The sequence below is a fragment of the Pteropus alecto genome, unplaced genomic scaffold, assembly GCF_000325575.1.
Source record: "Pteropus alecto unplaced genomic scaffold, ASM32557v1 scaffold88, whole genome shotgun sequence".
Lineage (NCBI taxonomy): Eukaryota > Metazoa > Chordata > Mammalia > Chiroptera > Pteropodidae > Pteropus > Pteropus alecto.
Genome location: NW_006494611.1, coordinates 12,417,088 through 12,424,504, shown reverse-complemented (window position 1 = coordinate 12,424,504; position 7,417 = coordinate 12,417,088). Strand labels below are relative to the sequence as shown.

Below are 7,417 nucleotides of genomic sequence, written 5' to 3'. Positions count from 1 at the left end.
AGCCAGCTGCCGCTAGTGCTGGGCTTAGGGTTGCTCATCAAGAGGTACAAGGCACACAGAGGCCAGATGCTGTTTGGGGTTTGTGAATTTTTGAGAAACTTTAGGAATGTCCACAGCATGAGCCATGATAGGCTTTGTATGGAAAAGCCACTGGAAGTGGCTTGGTTGGCCTCACATGTTGGGTGGGGCGGGGCCTCAGGGAATCATGAGGGCGGGGTGAACGTGTTAGCCAGGTTGATAAAGACTCAGATATGGTGCCTGCCTGCGTCTGCACACTGGTTAGGACGGGCTCAACAAAGGAACAGTGGTGACTACTAGCACTTCTGTCTAGGAGAAAGCTGCCCCTCCAGCCCTCACCCTGAAGCCAAACTATTATTTCCTCCCTGTTATGTCCCTTGCACCTTTTAAGCTGCTGCCCCAGTGCTGGAGCTCAGAGCGAGTAAGTTCATCAGTAAGTCAGTCCGTGTGCTGGCCCTTTAAGAGGAATCCTTGGGACTCCAGTCACCCTCCATCTCATATAGTCACAATCTCTGCTGGTTTTCGCAGCCAGAAGTTATGCAGACTTCTCTTCCCTCCACTGGAGTCCTGGGCTAGGGAGCCTGGTATGAGACTGGGACCCCTTGCTCCTCAGGGGAGACCTCCGCAGTCCAAGATATCCCTCCTGATTTTTAACCGCCACACATGGGTGTGCAACCAGCTCATTCCATGTCTCCGCCTTTCTTACCAGGGTCAGTGTGGCTTCTTCTGTGTATCTTTAGTTATATAACTTCTGTTGAGCTAGACTTTAGGTTATTCTAAATGATGGTTGTTCTGTAGTTTAGTTCAGGGGTCCCCAACCCCTGGGCCATGAACTGGTACCAGTCCATGGCCTGTTAGGAACTGGGCCACACAGCAGGAGGTCAGTGGCTGGTGAGCTAGCAAAGCTTCATCTGTATTTGCAGCCACTCTCCAGCGCTAACATCACTGCCTCAGCTCCATCCTAGATCATCAGGCATTAGATTCTCATAGAAGTACCAGTCCTTTGGGGACTGCTGGTTTAGTTGTAACTTTAATGTGATCATGAGAGGAGACAAGCACAGCATTTACCTACTCGGCTATCTTGACTAGAACTAGAATTCATTTTAATAAAATTCAGTTGATTTCTTTAGGTTTTCAGGTATACAATCAGATCAACAACAAAATAATGATAATTTTGCCTCTTTCTTTCCCAAATACAGTTATTTTCTCATTTCATTGGCTATGCCATCCAAAATTAACTAATGTAATGGTTTCACATTAATCTTGAGTGGGAGTAACAGTAATGTTACAGAAGCTTTTATTTACTTATTTATTTTTTAGGCGAGGCAACCCTTGGTTGACCTCACAGATTGCAAGAAACTTGTCAGCTTACAATCCCTTATTTTTTATGCCTACAGCACCTGGTCTTCCTAGGTGGTCTCCCATGCAAGCACTAACCAGGCCCGACCCTGCTTAGCTTACAAGATCAGACGGGATCGGGCTCGTTCAGGGTAGCATGGCCGCAGACTTACAGAAGCTTCTTAAAATATATATTGACATATCAAGCATACTAAAAGTTGTAAAATAATATATTGACTATATGTACATAGATGCAAGCATATGTATATATATGCCTTTAATACTTAACTTTAGATTTATTTTGTAGGAAAACATTGTTGAATATTTTTTGACTGGAGACTGAGAAGAGATAAGATGATGCCACATTTTAAGCAAATGTATAGAGTAATTTTGGGACTTTCTGTTTGCAGGGTATGTGAAAATGAAAACCCAAGTGGGGATGAGATTTGCTCATTGAATATGAAGACAAGGGAAGGACCAGAGATGAACCTGTTCAAGCCTACTGGACTGGACACCACCCAGCCTTTTTGCTGTTAATAACTTGAGTCTCTTGAGAGAACATTAGGTAGCTAGTCATCACCTGTGGAACAGTGGACAGGGTGGATCTGTGAGTGAGTTGTGGTAGGGAATTTTCAAAGGTGAAGCTGGGTGAGAGCTACTGCTTTTTGGGATGCAAATAGAGCTCAACTACCTGGCATCTGGTAGGTGCCTACGATGACTGTGTGTGGTCAGTGTATTAGAAGGCTGGCTCCTATCTGGAGTGTCTATGCATTTCTTTATTAGAGCAAGTGGAATTTGGTTATAAGGCCAAAGAACGTAGTTCAGAGCCCAAAGATCTAGATTGTCCTCCCAGCAGTGTTTTTTTAGGACATTTTCTCTTGCATGAAAGCAACTAAGATATAATGTAAAAGCAACAACCAAACATTTGCATAAACATTCACATGATTTCTGCAGTGCCTTATTCTCTAAAGGTCATCTATTAGGGATCAAGGAGAGTGGAAGTTATGACCAGAAGGCAAGCGGTGTTGTAAGAGAGGTACCTTGAAGTAAAATATTTTCAAGTACAGTTTGTATAAAAGGACATAATCTTAAACTAATGTATGCATTTAGAATTCACAGAGCTTCCTCATAGTTTTAATCTCATTTGAGAAATTTTATAAAATATAAAAGGAAAGTATTAACTTCATTTTAGATGATGAAAACTGAAGCCCAAAGATTTTGATTGTTCAAAGGCACACAGCTAGTTAGTGGCAGAGATGAGAGTAAAGCCCAAATATGTCATCTGTATTGCATCTATGAATTTTGATATTTATATTGGCTGCAATCTGAGGGGAGAGAATAAAGGATAAAATTGTTTATTTTATATTGTTCAGTTCTTCCTAGTTGTAGTCTTAATGTTGAAACATCAAAAGTCATTTAATCCAATCTTCTAAATCAGAATTAGTAGGTCATGAAATCAACTTATTGGGTCATAGCAAATTGAATAAAAAATTCAAATTGAATATATGAGCACATTGCCTTAATAGGGATAAATATTGTTTTATTAAGCTAATTTCTAACTCTAGGTCACTGTTAAAAAAGCTTGAAAACACTACTTAATATCAGGTTCTCAAAGAACAGAGTGCATAAGAATCATCTGGATTTCAGGACCAAAAGATTTAGATTTAGTAAAGCTGGAATAGGAATCAAGAACCTGCATTTTAAAAAGGCACTACAGGTGATTCTAATGCAGATGGTCTTGAGACTGTACTTTGAAAAACTATGCCATGTATAATGCAGAAACAAAGCACTTTTACTGTATGTGCATATCTTCTCCAGAAGATTCCCAAGTCAGCAGCTGCCATCCCTTTGCCATGGAAAGCCACCTGAGTAAAGAAGTGCAGAACTGGGAAGCATGTGCCTGAAGGGTGCAGCCATGTCCTTGTGTTGGCCTGTGGGTTAATCCTGTACCTATCTCCATTCCTAGATATTAGGTTACTGTGCTAGGGACATGTTCAGGAAGGGCGACAATCATGGCTAAATTCTGGATGTTACATAGTTAAGTGGCATCAGAAGTCAGCTGATGTCAACATGTGTCTTTAAGTGCTCTTTAACCTTGATTATTCTTCACACAATTTTAATACTACTGGGCTTCAGGCATTGTGCTTGGCATTAGAGGGGACACAAGGATGACTGCCCCAGGAGTCTTCGAAGACAAGATACCACTACTACTCTTCAGCCCTACACGCTGAGGGCAGTAAGCTGACTCAGCAAATGATTTGTCTTTGCTTTTGGCAAAGGCGTCTCATAGGCTTCAGACACCAAGGAGATGGCCTATTATAATCTGAGATGATGGGACTATATCCTCCGATTTCACACCTTTCTTCCTTCTATCACATACCTGAGGGAAACACTCTTCATGTTTTTAAGGGACTGTAGGCTCTATTTGTCTTATTAAGGCATCCCAAAATATTATGTCATCCTAGAAACCACGATTTCCAAGAAGTATTGAGAAATATACACTGAAAGGATTGTTTGGGTATATGCTGTAGCATTAGCAATTAGTACATTTAGGAAGGCTCATGTTTTCAGATATTCTTCCCACTGAGGTGCTAAGTGAAAGCAGTCTTTGTATTACAGAGGCTCCAAAGCCCTCCCTTATTCACGAATCAATCACTCTAGTATAGCCCACTGGGTGTCATTAACTGGTTCAAAGACAACTAATTTAATTTTACCATCTCGAAGGATGTTTGTCAAAGGATTTAACATAGTTATTGCTAGGTAATGGGGCTGTAGATGCCTAAGCTTTTGGGAGGCCCTCTTCTGAGTAGTGTGTCCAGTGGAAGCCATTCCTGTATGACTGTCTCCACGACTTTGGAAGAGTTGCCCATGTATCTGGGTAAGTACTCTGATTATGGACACTAAGTCAAACATTTTAGTAGACTTCTCAGAATAAAATTATGTCTATCATGAAATCCTTTGGAGATGGTCAAACAAGGTTCCATCCACTCAAAATGTTGCCACTATAAATTTTCTAAAAGTCTAGGTGTTGTGAAGACAAGCACTTGGCGATGAGTGGGAGAGGGCACAAAGCAAAATATTTAAAATAATCATACCTATTTATTTTGAAATTTTACTGACTAGCCGGGAAGAAAAAGTCCATGCTGACATTTTGTTCACCAAAGCACTATTACTGTCAAAATGAGAATTAACCTCAGAATCTGATCCAGAGTATAAAAGAATATCACAAAAGAGATCTAAAATGGCAATACTCTAAACATTTGGGGGATGATACTTTTGTTATTACTAACAAAAGTTTCCACTGATGTACTGAGACACCTTTGAACATTAAAATCTGGTTTCTCCTATCCTAACAAACATCACTGCACTTCCCAAGCAGGCAGCTGTGACTGAGCCTAGTGTCTACTTTAATTCAAGAGCCTATTCTAGGACACAGAGAATATCTGAACAAGGCTGTGGACAAGAAGTGTACCACACAGGCTGCATTACCTACCCTAACACCCATGCTCTTATTCAGCCTCAGTAACAGAACTCAAATTTTCAGCTGGGTGTACTGTCATCTAGCTGAATGACTTTCTCAGCCTCCTTTTCAATTACACATAGTTATGTGACTAAGTTTTAGCCAATGAAATATAAGAGGAAACATTGAGACCAACAGAAAGTCTCCTTTAAAATGGTAGGGGGAGAAATATGCCGAAGGCCATGCAAACAGTAAGTAGTAGAGCTGGGATTCAAATTCATCACTCTCTGATTCCACTGTACCCTAAGGGCCTAGTGAAATCTTGTGAACCATCTAGAGCAGGGTTTGGCAGGCTTAGGCCTGAAAGCTAAGATTAAATGGTTGAAAACAAACCTAAAGAAGAATATTTTGTGGCAATTTCAGGCTCCATAAATAGTTTCATTGGACTACAACCACAGATTCACTTACATATTATCTATGGCTGCTTTTACAATGACAGAGTTGAAGAGCTGTGACAAAGTTCCTATAGCCTACAAGGCCCAAAATATTTATTATCTGGTCCTTAACAAAAAATATTACTGATCCCTGAGCTAGAGAAAGGGAAGGGATTTGGTGCAAATAGGTTGTGTCGCTGGATAGGGATATTGTAACTCTAGTGGCCATTCTAGACGTCCAAGTGGGCCAGGAGATGAAGTGTCACACTGCCTAACAAATATCGGTTGCTTATAAATATTTGTTCACTTCACAAAAGAAGATATAAATATGGCCAAAAAGCACATAAAAAAATCCTCAGCATCAGTAGTCATCAAAGAAATAAAAATTAAAACCACAATGAGATACTACTACACACCTACTAGAATGGCTACATAGTATTGGCGAGAATGTGAAGCAACAGGAACTCATACATTGCTGGTAAAAATGTAAAATAGTATATCCACTCTGGGAAAACAGTTTGGCAGTTTCTTATATAGTTAAGCATCCACTTACTGTAGACCCACTTATTCCTCTCCTAAGTATTTACCCAAGAGAAATGAAAACATGTACAAGCAAAGGCCAGGCAAAAACTGCAAACAACCCAAATGTCCATCAATAGGTGAATGGACAAATTGTGGTGTATCCATATAATGGAATAGTACTAAGCAATAAAAATGGACAAACTGCTGATACATAAACATGGATGGACTTTAAAAACATGATGCTGAATGAAAACAAACAGACCCAAATGAGAACATACTGTAAAATTTTTGTTTAAAATTCTGAGAAAGACAAGTTTATTCCACAATATATATCCTTGTCTCATGAGTGTTACTCTCAATGGCTGCGTGGGCCAAGGGACTTGGGTGAGGGGAGGACAGAGTGGAAGGGGCACAAGGAAATCTTTTAGGCTAAAGAAAATGTTCTATATCTTGATCACAGCGGTGGTTACACTCGGTATGTATATATTTGTCTAAATTTATTTAATGTGTACATTTTATTGTAGGCAAATTATACCTTAATAAATTTAATTTTTTAAAAAAGGGGGCCTACTTCTTCAGGACCCAATAATGGGGAGGGCACTGATGCTGACTATGGCTGTGAATTCATACAGCCATAAGAAATCCACATAAGACGAGAGTACAGAGATAAAAAGGTTACCCACCAAAGATTTTTCTGAGCCTACAAAGAAGTAGCCTCAAAGTTCTCTTTGTAGGCTCCTTGCCATAGGGCCTATGTATCATGGAAGGCTAAAATTTTACCCTGTATCCAGGGTTACAAAGTTCCTCGAAATGAGGCCTTTAATACTTAGACCCCTGGATTTTTTTTAAACCAAATAAAAAGTACTAATATCCTCTTATTCAATTAATCTGAAGGCACTTATCAGCAAGTTGCCCACTTTGATTCAAGCTTAGCTAACAATTCTTTTAAATGTTCTGTTGAACATAAAATAGCAGAGACTGCAAAAGAAGCACATTTACCAGTTCTAAAAATAAAGTCAGTTGGTTTGATGTAAGTCCCATAGGTAACTGGATGTAATCAATTGGAAATCATGATATCATTGCAGGCAGTTTAGTTTAGTCTCAGCTAAGCCAGAGTGGTAATCCTTCCTCATAAAAAACACACAAGCTGCTTGGAAGTAAAAGAGTAACATTCCAGCCAATCTGACACTTTGGAACAAAGTTCAATAAAATCGGCATTTGAATTTCCCTTTTGGGTAAAATGTGGACAATGGAGAATGTTATGCCTGGCCACTGAAAGTATGCAGAGATGGAGGCAAAATGGTCTTATCTGGGGTTGGCCAGATGGAGCAGATAGTGCCTGAGGAGTAACAGAAAAGTTTCTCTGAGGCTCCTCTTGCAGGAAGCCTGGAGCAACACTGGGGAGATAAGGATTGTGAAGGCAGCCACCGATTTATAATAGTAATCTCTATTTGAAAGCCTTTACAGAGTGGAGAGAGGAAAGGCCACTTTATTTTGCCTCTCAATTGGGTTAGAATTAAAAAAAACCAACAACTTTTAATACCAGCTTCAAATACAACCAAGATAAATCTCTGAAATTATAATAAAATATGATAACTCTAGTCCTAAGACTTTCTAGTCCTAAGAAAGGTATTTGGGATAATGG

At 39.8% G+C, this 7,417-nt stretch overlaps 1 pseudogene; it reads right to left on the bottom strand.

Moving 5' to 3' along the window:
* Nucleotides 1–1,406: 1,406 nt before the first annotated feature.
* On the bottom strand, nt 1,407–1,525 carry LOC112474132 (annotated as a pseudogene).
* Nucleotides 1,526–7,417: the final 5,892 nt, after the last annotated feature.